Genomic DNA, 16,538 nt, shown 5'->3' on the forward strand with positions numbered 1-16,538 from the left:
AATCGCTGCCAAAGGGGATTCTATCATGTATTGACTCAGGGGGTTAAATACTTATCTAATCAAGATATATTAGTGTGTTATTTTTCATAAATGTTTTACAAATGTTAGAATTGTTCTTCCACTTTGACATTAAAAATGACAATTAAATCCATTTGAATCCCACTTTGTAACAAAACAAAATGTGGAAGAAATGCGTGTGAATACTTTCTGAAGTCACAGGAAAATCACGTATTTGACTGCTCTGGGACTTTAAGAGATGGATTTTAAAGACTGTGAGTCATTAAGGGGTGTAAATGTGTATTTAAATGAGTCATTCCTCATATTTAAATGGTTTTGCCGAGAGCAGCTGACAATAAACCAGCATATATTCATATTTTGAGCTTTGTCAAGGACACCTGCAGTGAAACAAAATACTCGCAGTGAATGGATCCCCTTTCAGGATGTTATCTCGAGTTCTCTGCCAAAACCAATTGAATCCAGCACAGGGCTGTTGGATTCTTTCACATTTCTGTTAACATTCCTCTCAAAGGCTCTTGTTACTTCAGGCATCATAAAGCTAGTGTCAAGGGTCTTGGTCAGTGAACACCCTTGAGCATTAAAGCCCAAGCCTAAGGGTGATTGACCTTGTTATTCAGGCCAATGTTTGTTCACTATTACAAATGATCAATGCTATAGGATCACTGTTAAGTGCAAAGGTCTTCTTGAAGTCTTTGTTTGGGATGGTTGCTGTTAAGTCAGTGCCTTGTTATGTGGTTGGTTATAGTTCAAAAGGTTGCTGATCTGCAACTGTCAGATCTTTGTGGATCATATCCTGATTTTGCTTAGTTTACCTGTGTGTTGGGTGCTGTAGAGTGGAAGAAAGAAACCACATTTAGATTAGAACAGTTGTCATAGTCACCTTTGTAGGTATAGACACATGTCAAGCTTTATTAGGGAATCATACAAAAAACAGCTATTCACTGACCTCTGATTCCATTAATACTCAGTGACAACAAAAGCCTAATCGTGACTGTGCGAAAGTGGTGCAGTTAGCCTTCACAGGGTCTCTCCATCAGCTTTGGCCAAGCATCAATGTCTCAACGTGGTAGCACGGCCATTACTCATTAAACGGCTCTATCCAACTAACATTCACCAACAAGGGCACAGTTCACCCACAAGGTAGCTAATCACTAACAAGCTAGTTAATGAGGTCAGTGTTCACTACCAAACAGATGTTCGTTCGTCCACTACCTCCGTTCCCAAACCGAGGTCAGTATCCACTGCCAAGGTATCTGCTAACTAACGAGGGTTGCCGTTTGCGGGTACAGACCGTTTCAGCAATGACATCGCCACCCAGTAATGAGGTAGCTCTTCGCCTTGGTTACATCAGCTGGAGGGGCCTTGGACTCTCTAATTACGGCCTGATTTCCCAAGGCACTACCGGGCCATCCCACACTCATCATTACTGGCCTTGGGATCTCTATGGGCCGGAGGTACTGGGGAAAAATCAATGGCTATCTCCTGAAAGATTTAATGACTCCGTTTGCTTGTCGGCTTTACTTCAGGACCAATGGTTGGTGAAGGTAATGGACCGGCTTCATCCACCATATTGCTCTCACGCACTTTAAGACCTGAGTTCATGAAGGAAGATGTTGAGGAAAGAGAGCTGTTTTATACTATTGGAGCACAGCCAATGCCTTCTGGTGAATGTATGTCTGTCCGACATACTTGTCCAAACAAACCCCCTGCCTTATGAAAGAGAGAGATGAGCTACAGTGGCTTGCAAAAGTATTCACCCCCCTTGGCATTTTTCCTATTTTGTTGCCTTACAACCTGGAATAACATTTTATTTTTTAGGGGTTTATATCATTTGATTTACACAACATGCCAACCACTTTGAAGATGCAAAATATTTTTTTGGGTGAAACAAACAAGAAATAAGACAAAAAACAGAACTTGAGCGTGCATAACTATTCACCCCCCCCCCCAAAGTCAATACTTTGTAGAGCCACCTTTTGCAGCAATTACAGCTGCAAGTCTCTTGGGGTATGTCTCTATAAGCTTGGCACATCTAGCCACTGGGATTTTTGCCCATTCTTCAAGGCAAAACTGCTCCATCTCCTTCAAGTTGGATGGGTTTCGCTGGTGTACAGCAATCTTTAAGTCATACCACAGATTCTCAATTGGATTGAGGTCTGGGCTTTGACTAGGCCATTCCAAGACATTATAATGTTTCCCCTTAAACCACTCAAGTATTGCTTTAGCAGTATGCTTAGGGTCATTGTCCTGCTGGAAGGTGAACCTCTGTCCCAGTCTCAAATATCTGGAAGACTGAAACAGGTTTCCCTCAAGAATTTCCCTGTATTTAGCGCCATCCATCATTACTTCAATTCTGACCAGTTTCCCAGTCCCTGCCGATGAAAAACATCCCCACAGCATGATGCTGCACCACCATGCTTCACTGTGGGGATGGTGTTCTTGGGGTGATGAGAGGTGTTGGGTTTGCGCGAGACATAGCATTTTCCTTGATGGCCAATAAGCTCAATTTTAGTCTCATCTGACAAGAGTACCTTCTTCCATATGTTTGGGGACTCTCCCACATGGCTTTTGGTGAACAGCAAATGTGTTTGCTTATTTTTTTCTTTAAGCAATGGATTTTTTCTGGCCACTCTTCCGTAAAGCCCAGCTCTGTGGAGTGTACGGCTTAAAGTGGTCCTATGGACAGATACTCCAATCTCCACTGTGGAGCTTTGCAGCTCCTTCAGGGTTATCTTTGGTCTCTTTGTTGCCTCACTGATTAATGCCCTCCTTGCCTGGTCTGTGAGTTTTGGTGGGCCGCCCTCTCTTGGCAGGTTTGTTGTGGTGCCATATTCTTTCCATTTTTTAAATAATGGATTTAATGGTGCTCCATGGGATGTTCAAAGTTTCTGATATTTTTTTATAACCCAACCCTGATCTGTACTTCTCCACAACTTTGTCCCTGACCTGTTTGGAGAGCTCCTTGGTCTTCATGGTGCCGCTTGCTTGGTGGTGCCCCTTGCTTAGTGGTGTTGCAGACTCTGGGGCCTTTCAGAACAGGTGTGTGTATATATACTGAGATCATGTGACAGATCATGTGACACTTAGATTGCACACAGGTGGACTTTATTTAACTAATTATGTGACTTCTGAAGGTAATTGGTTGCACCAGATCTTATTTAGGGGCTTCATAGCAAAGGGGGTGAATACATATGCGCGCACCACTTTTTCATTTCACTTCACCAATTTTGACTATTTTGTGTATGTCCATTACATGAATTCAAAATAAAAATCAATTTAAATTACAGGTTGTAATGCAACAAAATAGGAAAACGCCAAGGGGGATGAATACTTTTGCAAGGCACTGTATGAATCAAATAAAGTGATCATCCATAAGGACCAGACCTGGGTTCAAATACATGTGTATTACAGTACCTGTTATTGAAATACTTATTTTCTGTGTATTTTAATATTTTCAAATAATGTGGCCCGAATCAACTACTTCTATTGGAAGTATTTGAAAGTATTTTCAAATAATTTCCTATACAGTGCATTCGGAAAGTATTCCGACCCCTTGACTTTGTCCACATTTTGTTACGTTACAGCCTTATTCTAAAATTGATTCAATCGTTTTTTCCCCTCATCAATCTACACACAAAATCCCATAATGAAAAAGCAAAAACAGGTTTTAAGAAATGTTTGCACATTTCTTAAAAATAAAAAAATAAAATATCACATTTACAAGTATTTAGACCCTTTACTCAGTACCTTGTTGAAGCACCTTTGGCAGCGAATACAGCCTCGAGTCTTATTGGGTATGATGCTACAAACTTGGCACACTTGTATTTGGGGAGTTTCTTCCATTCTTCTCTGCAGGTCCTCTCAAGGTCTGTCAGGTTGGATGGGGAGTGTTGCTGCACACCTATTTTCAGGTCTCTCCAGAAATGTTTGATTTGGATTCAAGTCCGGGCTCTGGCTGGGCCACTCAATGACATTCAGAGACTTGTCCCGAAGCCACTCCTGCGTCGTCTTGGCTGTGTCCTTAGGGTCATTGTCCTTTTGGAAGGTGAACCTTCACCCTAGTCTGAGGTCCTGAGTGCTCTGGAGCAGGTTTTCATCAAGGATCTCTGTACTTTGCTCCGTTCATCTTTCCCTCGATCCTGAGAAGTCTCCCAGTCCCTGCCGCTGAAAAACATCACAGCATGATGCTGCCACCAACATGCTTCACCGTAGGCATGATGCCAGGTTTCCTCCAGACGTGATGCTTGGCATTCAGGCCAAAGAGTTCAATCTTGCTTTCATCAGACCAGAGAATCTTGTTTCTCATGGTCTGAGAGTCCTTTAGGTGCCTTTTGGCAAACTCCAAGCAGGCTGTTGTAGTGGACATTTTAATCAATAATGAGGAGAGACAGGGTCAATCACCAATCAGGACATTACTTTATTCAAAACTTAGCAATAAGGCAATAACCAAGGCTGGTCAGCTCAACAGTCTTGACTGTTGGGCTGAGAGCCCCGACACAAAGAATACAAAAATATTTTATAGCAAAGATACACCCTCTTAGTCTACATGACAAATGACAGATGTATGGAATGGGTCACAAGGTGAGACTTGATATATGAGAAAGGAGCATCTCCCATCCAGATAGCATTTGCTATGAAGACTGTTCTTACTGTATGGAAACCAGAGCTTGGCCCCCAAAACAAGCTTCCTCTCATCATTATCCATACCCGAGCCATCTCTCCCTGGTACCTAATTACACAAACACCAACTCATTCTATGTAATGCATGCTGTAGGTTTTATCACCAAAGCATCGTAAATCTACTGTCAGTGTTAACACAGACACATGAGTTCTAAGAACCATATTCTATTGCAGAAAACAACCATTTGATGCAATAACAGTATTTTTGCTCTCACACTGTCCTGTGCCTTTTACTGAGGAGTGGCTTCCGTCTGACCACTCTACCATAAAGGCCTGATTGGTTGAGTGCTGCAGGGATGGTTGTCCTTCAGGAAGGTTCACCCATCTCCACAGAGGAACTCTGGAGCTCTGTCAGAGTGACCATTGGGTTCTTGGTCACTTCCCTGACCAAGGCACTTCTCCCCCGATTGCTCAGTTTGGCCGGGTGGCCAGCTCTTGGAAGAGTCTTGGTGGTTACAAACTTCTTCCATTTAAGAATGATGGAGGCCACTGTGTTCTTGGACATTCAATGCTGCAGACATTTTTTGGTACCCTTCCCCAGATCTGTGCCTCGACACAATCCTGTCTCGGAGCTCTACGGACAATTCCTTTGTCCTCATGGCTTGGTTTTTGCTCTGACATGCACTGTCAACTGTGGGACCTTATATAGACAGGTGTGTGCCTTTCCAAATCATGTCCAATCAATTGAATTGACCACATGTGAACTCCAATCAAGTTGTAGTAACATCTCAAGGATGATCAATGGAAACAGGATGCACCTGAGCTCAATTTCAAGTTCCATAGCAAAGGGTCTGAATACTTTGTCCATAATAATCTCATCATGTACAATAAGTAGCCTACCCGCACTGTATCTGCAAACTTTTGGCTAGAGCACATGTGCCAAGACCAGAGTGAGCACATTCGCTATACACTGTAACGCAACATTTGTGACAAAACCATCAGTAGAGTTGAAAATGCGATGGAAACCCATTCAACTTGTATTATTTTATTCGGTACATGGGAATTTAACAGCAAAAGTGATTTTTTTTTTGTGCACTACATTATCACCCACAGCTTTTTATCGCAAAAAGTCAGTTTGATGGAAACATCTTGGTTGGGAAAATACGCATATTGTTTTTATGCAGATTTTAGAATATTCGCATGAAAATGTGTCGCCAATTGGATGGAAACCTAGCTTATTTTGTTGACAACTCTATCGCTACACCACATGTACATACTCCGACACTTTGATATGTGTGAAAGCATGTAACAAGGCCTACATATTCAGACATGATCTCACACCTTTAACACACAATATTCGACACCTATAACACAATGTTTGTGAGTCACATCTACAAAAACATTGTGGGGACAAGACTCCCATAATGGACCTAAAGAGGAATTTTCTAAGGACATTAATGGAGAGGAGGGTCAATCAGTAGTGGGTTGAGAGGTGGATATTTGACTGCAGCCTATTTCCTGTGACCAGGGACCCTTTTAAGCCTGGTCTGTGACGACCACTCTGGCAGCTGCGATAGGGACCAATCAAAAGCCATTGATTACCTGTCAGAGTGATGCTGTGTGCTTCCCCCATCGCCAAACAGCCTTTGGACAGCCACAGCACTAGGCAGGTAACTAATGTGTAATTGAAATGTTACAGGAACTGGATGGGACTTTTTAGACTTTTTAGAACATTGTGTGGAAGGCGTAAATTATTGTGTGAGTAACCCATGTTGTTTTGTTGTGAAATAAGTGTTACGGTCCAATAATACTTTTTTGTCCAAAATTTGTCCTTCCAAGAAGAGTGGGACAATCATTTACATTTCGAGAGTATTAAAAGAGTAACCTATTAGTATTACATTACATTGAGGTGCTGTCCATAAAAAGCATACAAAACATCTATAAATTAATAATTGAACTTGCGTGAACATTGCATGACTAATTTGCTATCATAAAAAGAGAGAAATGTCGAACCACATTGATAATGTGATCATTGTACATCACTGTTTATGTGCTCAGCCATGGTACTAAGAAAGAATAAGGACTAGACTCCAGGCACTTTCAATATTGCAATAGAGGACCTTGCAGGAGGATCTGATTTCCAAAGAATCTATTCACCGCCCCTGCGAACCATTCCTCTCTCCATTAGCAATGTGACAGAGTGAGGATATAGTTGTGGCTTGACATCGAAATGCATATATCTGGTCATTATAGAGCAATAAAAACATGCAGTCATCTCATGAAATGGCTGCATCATTCCATATTGTGGTGAACCTTATAGGCATTCATATGCTAATAAAGAAATATAGCATAACAGTAGCCATGCATCAGAAGAAAAACACTATTTGGCAAGTGCTGAACCCCAGTAACCATCTTAAGAATCATACTATTTGGCAAGCACTGAAATTATTAGATCAGAACATTTCAACCATTAATTTATCATTTAGAAAGTACTGGTTAAAATATGAATAGTTGATGAAATACGTATACATCCTTTATAAATCCTTTATTAACTACCGGTTCATTAACATCTAATTAATCATTTACTAGCTACTTAATATCTAGAGTACTAGCTATTTATAAACCACTTATAAGCTGTTATCTACTTACAAATCTGCTTGTTAACTACATACAAACCCTTTAACAGCTACTAGTAGCTAACTATTTATAAACCCTTTGTAAGCTCTTTGTGGTACCTTAATGTAAAGTGCTACCAACAATTTTTTTATTTTTTTTGTGGTGGTGTTCCCTCAGAGTGTGGCAGACTCTTTACGAGCTATTGTTAAACCAGCTTATTAACTACTTAGAAAGCCTTCATACATGGTTCATTAATGTAAAGTGCTACCAACAAAAGGACATTGTTGTGGTTTTGGTGGTTGTACTCTCTCTAATGCAGTGGCAGACCCTGTCTGGTTGGTTTGGACGGTGCATTGGTTCTCCAGAATTATGGGCCTAATTTACAGACGCTGTGAGAACACCTCTGAGATTTTTCAGGCCGGACAATTCTTTGAAGTGCTCCGTATTGGCATATCATAAATAAACATGAGCTATGTTTGCTTTGGAGTAAGGAGGCTAAGCCTGGGCACACATGGGATGGATCGAGGAATAGTCATTTGCTCCGGGATGTTTTGGCCAATGTTTTGCAAGTTTTGTGTGTGTGTGTGTGTGTGTGTGTGTGTGTGTGTGTGTGTGTGTTGGCGTGGACGTGTGAGTGTGAGTGTGGGCATTTATGTGTTTGTGTGTGTGCAAGTGTGTGTCTTTGGTAACTGTGTGTGTGTACGTGCATGCGTGAGTGTGTGTCTATGCGTGTGAATGAGAGGTTATGGATATTTGGATCTTGTTTTGATGTTTAATCTTCATCTAAAACTATGAAATCAAGCTGTAACAGAACATAGTTAGCGGAGCCAATCTTTTTCCTTTGATCTAGTTTAATTCATTAAAAAAATGATTTTTTTTTAATTTGATGTAAGGGGTTACAAAATACTCAGAGCAGTTCATTGATAAAGTAATTGCATTATGTTTCCACATAATGGAATGATCAGGTAAAATTAAGAGGTAATCAAGCATGGAGTCAACTGGAATATTGCGTAATATAAAAAGATTGAAAGATTAATTGATAAGAGGATAATAGAAGACTATCTAGATAGTAATATCTGTCAGCTTCAACTGGTAAGTTCTGTAATATACACGTCTCATTTTATACTATGACATTTTGTATGTCTCCTTTATTCATCCAGGTGATTCCCATATACTCTGACTGTCACATGCCCTTATTTCACGGCACCTATCCGGTGTATGTGACAATTAAACATCTTACTTTATTTCCACCATAAATAAATATAGTAAAGGCATTGAAAAAATACAGTACTTGTAAAATGATGTATATTCCCCTCATGGGATGTCAGTAGCCTATGAAAACCCCATGGCTAAGGTTAGTTGATGGTATGCTTTATGTACATAATATCTAGACTGAGATCTCCAAAGATCTGTGGTTAGCAGCATCAAAGTCATTCAGGGCACCATACCATATCTAGATAAGCATATGGCGTAACCCCAAGTGCTTACTAGGAGCAGCAATAGAAGCCATTGACCTCTCTTCATTTCTTGGAATTTCATGGAATCTAAAAAGTCACGGGAGTCTAATCCTATAATACTTGCATACACCGATCAATTCTTTACAAGATGTGAACGTGCTAAACCCATATGCCACACTTGAGAATAGATAATCTGTGTGATGTGAAGATCAATTGATCTGTATAGGTGCTGCTCAGAATTGATCTTGTAAATGGGAAAATCTTTGCTTTGGTTTGCTGTAATGATCTTGACTGAGGTCACCATTCTGGGTCATGGCACATCTTGGCGCAAAACGAGGTCATTTATGCTAAGCGATGTTAAGAGAACCCCACACATTACATCCATCAACAAAATGAGGGGGGCATAATACACACATTACCCCGGCCTGAGCAACATTTATCTATATTCAGCCACACGACTCTATTACGTAGCCTTGTAATGGCTAGAATGAAAAGGTCACAACAGCATACAGAACAGTATGAGTTATACCATGGCGCTTTATATTACAGCCCGGTTTAAGCTAGTACTAACCTGGTATGTATTAACTAAGAAACGATGTGGTAAATGGGATCATTTCTGATACTTACCTCAAAGAATTCAACAATTGGCGACTACCTGGTACCAAATGGTAGTGACCCTTGAGTCAATTAATCCTAAATTAACTGACATGTTACTATGCAATTAGGTATTTACTGTTTTACTGTAGAAAGTTATTGAATATATGATAATAGTAATTTCGAAGTATCTACCTGGTAAACCTGTTAGGTAAGCAGTGGTCCATAAAGAAAAGCAATACCAGGTATACTTTCATTCGTCCTTTAGATGAGATGAAGCTGTTTTAGTGTTTTCTATTTTTCTATTTTTCGGACGCAAAGCCTGCCCATATGATTGCAGTTGTTACATGACAAAAGGTGATGTTGTTATTTTTTGCCAGAGAGAGAGCTCAAAGTTGAAACACTTCCGTGATGGAAATGTCTCAGTGGCTTTGTAAATAAAGTAACCCACTCCCTTTCACTGAGATGATCCTTGACATCAGGCGTATACGTATATGAATTTGGTTTCTGTGTTTTTCTTGGCGCCTCTAAAAATCAATGGTGTCATCCTCTCTCCGAGTATTTTGGTGCGTAGGTGCATGAGTTTGTGAGTGAGAGACTGTGTGTATGTGCCTATAAGTTGAGAGTTCATGCCTATTAATTTAGAGTAGGCTATACATGTGCATAGTTACAGTACATGCAATATTTATGTCTCCACATCCGGATGTTGGTGCTTAAGAGACTGGGAAAGTCTGTATTATGTGCCTACATGTTGAGAATACATGTGCAGATACCTATGAGTTACGAGTACGCTACATGTGTATATACCTAATGCAATATGAATGTGTGTGTATCCGTGTTTTGACTTTTGGGTGCGTCAGAGAGAGAAATGTGTGAATGTATGTGTGTATGTTTGTTTTAGTGTGTGTTGATGTCTCATCATCATGATACTGTATGTGTAATGTCCTCTTGAGCTGCAAAATTCCTTCCCCCGGTCTATCTGTCTCCTAAGATGACTTTGCTGCAGAATGGACAGTGAGAGAAGAGAGATAATGACAAACCCTATTTGAATCCACTCGCCCCGAAGCTCTCCAGGTTACACACACTGAGAAATAACCAGAATTTCCACACAATATAAAAGCTAGCAGCACAGAGCTGTGTTCAAGTACACTGTGCTTATGAATGCATAAGTAACTTCGCTACACACACAATCCATTGTGCAGTGTTCTATGTAGCTCTGCCGTTGTTTCTGAAGACACAAATGCCAGGGTTTACAATTACTATACTAGAAGTGAAGGAAAATTAGAGGAGAAAACTAATTGTGAAAGTGCAAGAAAAGACAAGGAAGGGAACAATGTTCTGCAATGCTCTGAAGGCCATATTCTTGTCATGTATTTTAATGTATTTTCTGTCTGATTGTGCTACATATGAAAAGCACAATAGACAATTTGATCCTTTATAATAATGGATGACAAATGTTTTTATGAATAGCTTGGAGAAGAGAGGTAAAGGAGGAAGCCAATTGTGACTGACAATGGCTGACTTTCTGTAGCAGGCTTGTTTTATTGTCAGTGTGATTGATTGACAGGCCTGGTTGGGAGATGATATGAATGCGATTTTTGGTCTTTGGGGACTAGGTGAAGTGACATGAAAAAGCACAAGGTCTTTGGAGCCAGGGACAAGGGCACATCCTATGTGTGTGTGTGCGTGTCATGTTTGTTTAATCTGTATTGACCCTGAATCACATTGAATTGGATACAACTTTACATTACATACTCATGCTTTATAGATTGGTGTGCATGTGTGTGTGTGTGCGTGTGTGCATGCATGCATGTTTGCGTCCATGTGTAGGTATACAAGTGTGCGAGCATTCGTATTCTATTCACAATATGAGGATCTGCCAGGTTTCAACCGAGACTTGGCATGGCACTCGCTGCCTCTGCAGCTATCCATTGTGAGCGAGAAAACCATAAAAGCTGTGATCTTAATTACCTACAGTGAAAGACGGAGAGGCAGGAGGACAAAGACGAAAGCCGAGCTTTGTTCCAATAATCTAAACCTGTCAACCATTATCCATTCCTTGCCCCCCCCCCCCCCCAGTTGAGTCATTTAGCAGACGCTCTTATCCAGAGCGAATTCCAGTTAGTGCATTCATCTTAAGATAGCTAGGTGGGACAACCACATACAGTATCTCTATGGTCCTAGCTATCACCTGTCAGTGGGTTTGAGAAAAAATGTAGACTGAGATAGAAAGGTAGAAATGTTAAGTGCAGTGGTAGACTGGGTAAAGAGAAAGTCAAGAAAAAAGAGAATCCACAGTCTGAAACCCCAAAGGCCTATTGTAGTCACCGCTAAAAACCGAAGCGAGTGCAACGGAAGACACATAAAAGGGAAAGCAACATATGCGTCGGTAACAGAGAATCAAACACGCACAGGGGGAGGTAGGTGGGAGGGGAAGAGGAGAGGAGAGAGAGGCGGGTGTTTCAGACGATTTGTTTGCTTTTAAGGTAGAAAGCGAATCTGACAGTAATAACAATTGGAGCATGAATCAGCGTCATTATTAAAGGTGAGTTTTGGAACAGTGTGCGCTAGGCGCTCCACATTAGCCCTATGCGGTGCAGTCAATGTCAGCCTTTTGTGCGCCAGGATTCTCCTTGCCGGCCACCGTTAATAGCTATTGTTTACCTAAGCGATCGCTCTTGCCCGGGCCATGATCTCACACATTGGCCAGAGAGAAGAGACTCGAAGTATAGAGCGAGGTAATGGAGAGGGGTAACAGCACAGAAACCTGTAGATAGATAGAAACTGACACGCACACAAACAAGCTATATACTGGATGGACACCTATCAAGTATACTGTAGTTGAAACATGTTTGCATGGACACATAGCTATATACAGACAAAATCGATGCCAACACTGATACAAATAGATCAATACAGTAATGGTTATCCCCCCTCGAAGTTTCTGTAAGTCTTCGAACAGTGACATTAATCAGCATCCAGGCAACACCCAAACCGCTAGACACACTCGAGGTTCCTTTTCTGATCTCTAGGCTGGACAACTGAATGTCACCTTTGCTCGCCCAAACCAAGTAGTAGCCTTGTACAGTTAGAGTTACTTTTCCTAGCAGATTATCACTCACTCACTCGCTCAATCCCTCACTCACTCACTAACTTCGGCTGTCTATCTGTCACTCCAATAGTCACTCATCCACACACATCCTTGCTCTCCTCCTCCTCCCTCTCTCTCTTTTCTTCCTCTGTCCCTCCCTCGCTCCCTCTTTTTCACTGCTGCCGTAGCAACAGAGGACCAGGAGGGAGATAGAGGGAGGTGGTGAGAAAAGGAGAGAAAAAAGGAGAGGGAGAGAGGATTGGTAAAACATTTTATTGGTGTCATGGTCCAGCAATGGTGTGAAGCAGAGACAGGGGGGTGTAGAGAGGGAGAGGAGAGGGGGAGAGATGTGGGGGTCTGAGTTTGCACCGTGTCTGTTGCGTAATTCCCCCACCCGTCGACCAGAGCTAAAAATTGCCTGGCAAGCGATCACTCTGTTTGAAAAACACTGAACAAAAAAGCACCCGTTTACAAGTGACTTCAGTGAAGTACATCGGGTGGTGGCATTATACAATGAAGGCTTACAAAAGCCATTTGCATGTGTGCAGTGTGTGTGAGTGTGTGCATTTGCGCATGTGTGATTATGCAGGTCCTTGTGTGTGTATGCCTGAGCAGGCAGGTAATTATCAGTGTGCATGTATGAGAAAGAGTGTGTGTGTGTACTGTATCAGTGTGAGTGCAGGTCTTTTTGTGTGAGAGGAGAGACTGCAGGTCTCTCTGTCTTTGTAATTAAATGTGAAATTTACTCAGTGCGGCAGGGCTACCTAATGCTCCCTCGTTGTGTTCATTACACAAAAAGAAGTCCACCAATCAGGGGCTATGAACGAGCAGCTGTGTACAAATACGAGTGTGTATCCCCGCATACAAAAGGTCTCCTGGAGGCCAACAGAGACTACAACCTCATTAACAGGAAGCAAAATCTCACTCCGGCGCCAGAATCCATGAATAAAGTCCATATTTACCTCCCTTATATAACAGGATATCAATTTGCTTTAGGGTATTAGCTCTAAATAGACCTTTATGCACTAGTACTTTGCCAGGAAGTCAAGGCTGCTTCTTAGCAGGTATAGCTATGTTTGTCTAAGTATCTGGTTATATACAGTACGTAGTTGTGTTTAAGTGAGTATCTGCTTGATTTGTGACCTTTTCCAAATGCAAGTTCATACACTAGCTAAGCAGAAATAGTACACTGAATGACTGACTGGTTGAGTATTATGCAGGAACAGTGTGTATTGGCGAAGCATACTTGCCCTTACACTGCACTGCATGTTCTCCCCAGGGGGTAATTATTAGGCAGGTCCCTCTCTACACTGCTCTCCATTCAGTGAGTCGAGTAGCGTTGCCGAAGAGAGGGCCCGTTTCAGGATCAGCCTATTGATTTGCTTTGCAAATCCATCACCGCAGGCTAGTCCCATGTGTGTCTTTCTGACTGCTCTGTGGTTATATGCCTGAGTCGGTGTGAATGTATCGCAGACAATGTCCTACTTTACGCCTGGTTTGACAATAGCTGGTGGATGGAGGGGGACAGTGCAGAATCTCAATGAACAGTCGTCTGTTGCCCGTGTCTATGATTCAGCATTTCAGCCCCCTCCTCTTCCTTCTCATCCCCCTGTCCTGCCTCCCAACAGGCAGGCTCCCTGGGGACATCATCCGAGGACCCCCTCCCCCCTTCACCCTGTTTGATCAGAGGTGGCTAGTGCTCTGCCTGTCAGACCGGTGGGTTAGCATTATGCCACACAGCTGCCATATGCTCACATGAAAGAAGTAGACAGAAAGGGAGGGGGCAGAGAAATAATAGGATGGGAGGCGTAGGTAGCCTTAGGGAGGATGGGGAGTGAATGAAAGAACTGGGAAAGACTGCGATAATAGATAAGCAAGTGAAAACAATTGTTCAGAAGGATTGCTATGAAATTGCTAGCTGTTGTGGCCAGTTATTGTGACCCATATAACACCTGTCGTTGTTTTGTCTACTGCCTCTTTTTGAAATGACATGTTTTTCAAATTAGCTAATGACATCTGAAAGACAGGTGCCAAGGATATTGGAGATTCAATAAAGGTTGAATATGTGAATTCTTTGGAATCACATCAAAATGCGACCTCAAAAGACTTCAGAAAATACTTCAAAGAAAGCCTTCCGTTAACACTATAGTTATTTTCACACTGATGTGTAGTTTCTCATTACTCCTAACAATGAAATGGAATGATGGTCGGTGATGTTCTACCTCACTTCTGGTTTCTATGGCAACGTAGGGGCTCCTGCTGCATAAAAAAACATGAATGAAGTAACAAAGAAGATTATCCTGTTTTTGTAGTTTAATGAAAAAGACAGATTTAATCAAATGTGTGTTTAAAACCTAACTGTATGTCTTTGTACATGCTGTTTTACATTTGTAAGGCGTAATCTAAAGAAGTAGAGTGGTTTCATGGCTTTGATCTCTTAGTTAATGGCCTTCGAAGATAAATCAGAAGAAAGTCACTGAGCATAATGATAATATAAGTAACAACAGCGGTGGCATTCGATACATTTCACAGAATAATATCGCCTCATTTTTCAGATAAGCAACACAATATAATCAAATGTAATGCCATGAGAGCCAAAATGTCTGTATTAATACAGTACTTTGATATAGAAACTAAAACCATACTGCACAGCACGCTTCGCATCATTGTACTGCACACGCTCAGTGTGATCCTAGCGCATTGTGTGACTTCATCATGTGCACTTGCTCAGTATGATTGGTCTGATTACGGGTAATTACCAGTAACAGAGGGGGGACGCAGGGACGGCGGAACAATATTTTGACAGGTGGTGCGGGACCTCCTATGGGCATGCACACATTTCTTTTATGGGTATAATAGTAAAGACATGTTCTGTAATTTAACTGTAAAAAATGTATTACCTTTTAATTTGGCATGAACACAACCAGGCATCTGATTGTCAAACAAATCACTTCAAAAAGTAGGCTACCTGCACACGTTCGATCCACTCTATAACGATTCCCGCATATAAAACGGTGCACTGTGCACCTGCAATTTGATGAATGGAAAGTGTAATGACATTCGGGGATTGTCATTACACTTGTAGCCTGAATTTATTGATGCGTCCAATGCTGTCCGCGTGCGTCACGGTCCCGGCCAGTCATCTCTGCCTACTCAGGCTACTTTCACCCCTATTTTAGATATTTTTCTGCACATAATTTCAGACATTTGGTAGGCTATTTGTTAGCCAACTTGTCTATAATTAGATAGGCCTTCGTGTGGCTTCTCTTCTATCATTACTTGTTGCCCTAGAAGAAGAAAAAAGCGGTGCTCACCAGAACAATGTAATAAATTGATAGAATACATCAATAATAAACGTAATCTAGTTGACATCGGTAAAATTTCCTCTGTAACGCTTTATTTGGATTGTCCATCTGTAGATGCTCTACAGCAGCCAAACTCAATTGGCGGACCGCGGTCCGGGTCCGGACCCAGAGAAGGGTCAATCCGGACGAGACAACATCGCATTTCGTTGTATAAAAGTCAATATATTATTTATAGACAGCTTTAAAAAATAAACCGGGCGCAGTGGCCTCTTTAACTCAGCAACCTCTCGCTCTCTCTCGAAGCAACGCCAACCTCTACTAGTGCCCTGTCTAATCCAACTGCGTGGTTATATGGAAATACAAGAGGCCGCGTCTTACCCAATCACATTAATCCAAATATCCTCAGCGGAACCTTGGGACAAGCAGGCAGAAAGATTTGACCGCGGTTCAACTGTAAATGTCACAGATAGAAGTAGCTAAGTTCCCAGTAACATTGTTAATACGGCTTGTTCAAAAAAAAGAAAAGTTTACTCTGAAAACCATATATTCAAAGACGAGTGGACGGAACAGTATTTATTCATTCTCCCTGCAACTAGCACAAAACCAATGTGCCTGATAGGCAGTGAGTCCGTAGCTCTCTTGAAAAGTGCCAATGTTAAGCGCCATTATGACACCAGGCATAGGAAATTCGATCAGACGTATCCCCTGAACACGGAGGTGAGAACAAACAAGATTAACCAACTCAAATCCCAATAAGAGAGGTCCACCAAAGTCATTTTCAATTCCCTGACAGCCCAACAACGTGCAATGGCGTGCTCACTGAGGATCCCTTGGGTT

The sequence above is a fragment of the Coregonus lavaretus genome (genome assembly GCF_964263955.1).
Source record: "Coregonus lavaretus genome assembly, chromosome: 7".
Lineage (NCBI taxonomy): Eukaryota > Metazoa > Chordata > Actinopteri > Salmoniformes > Salmonidae > Coregonus > Coregonus lavaretus.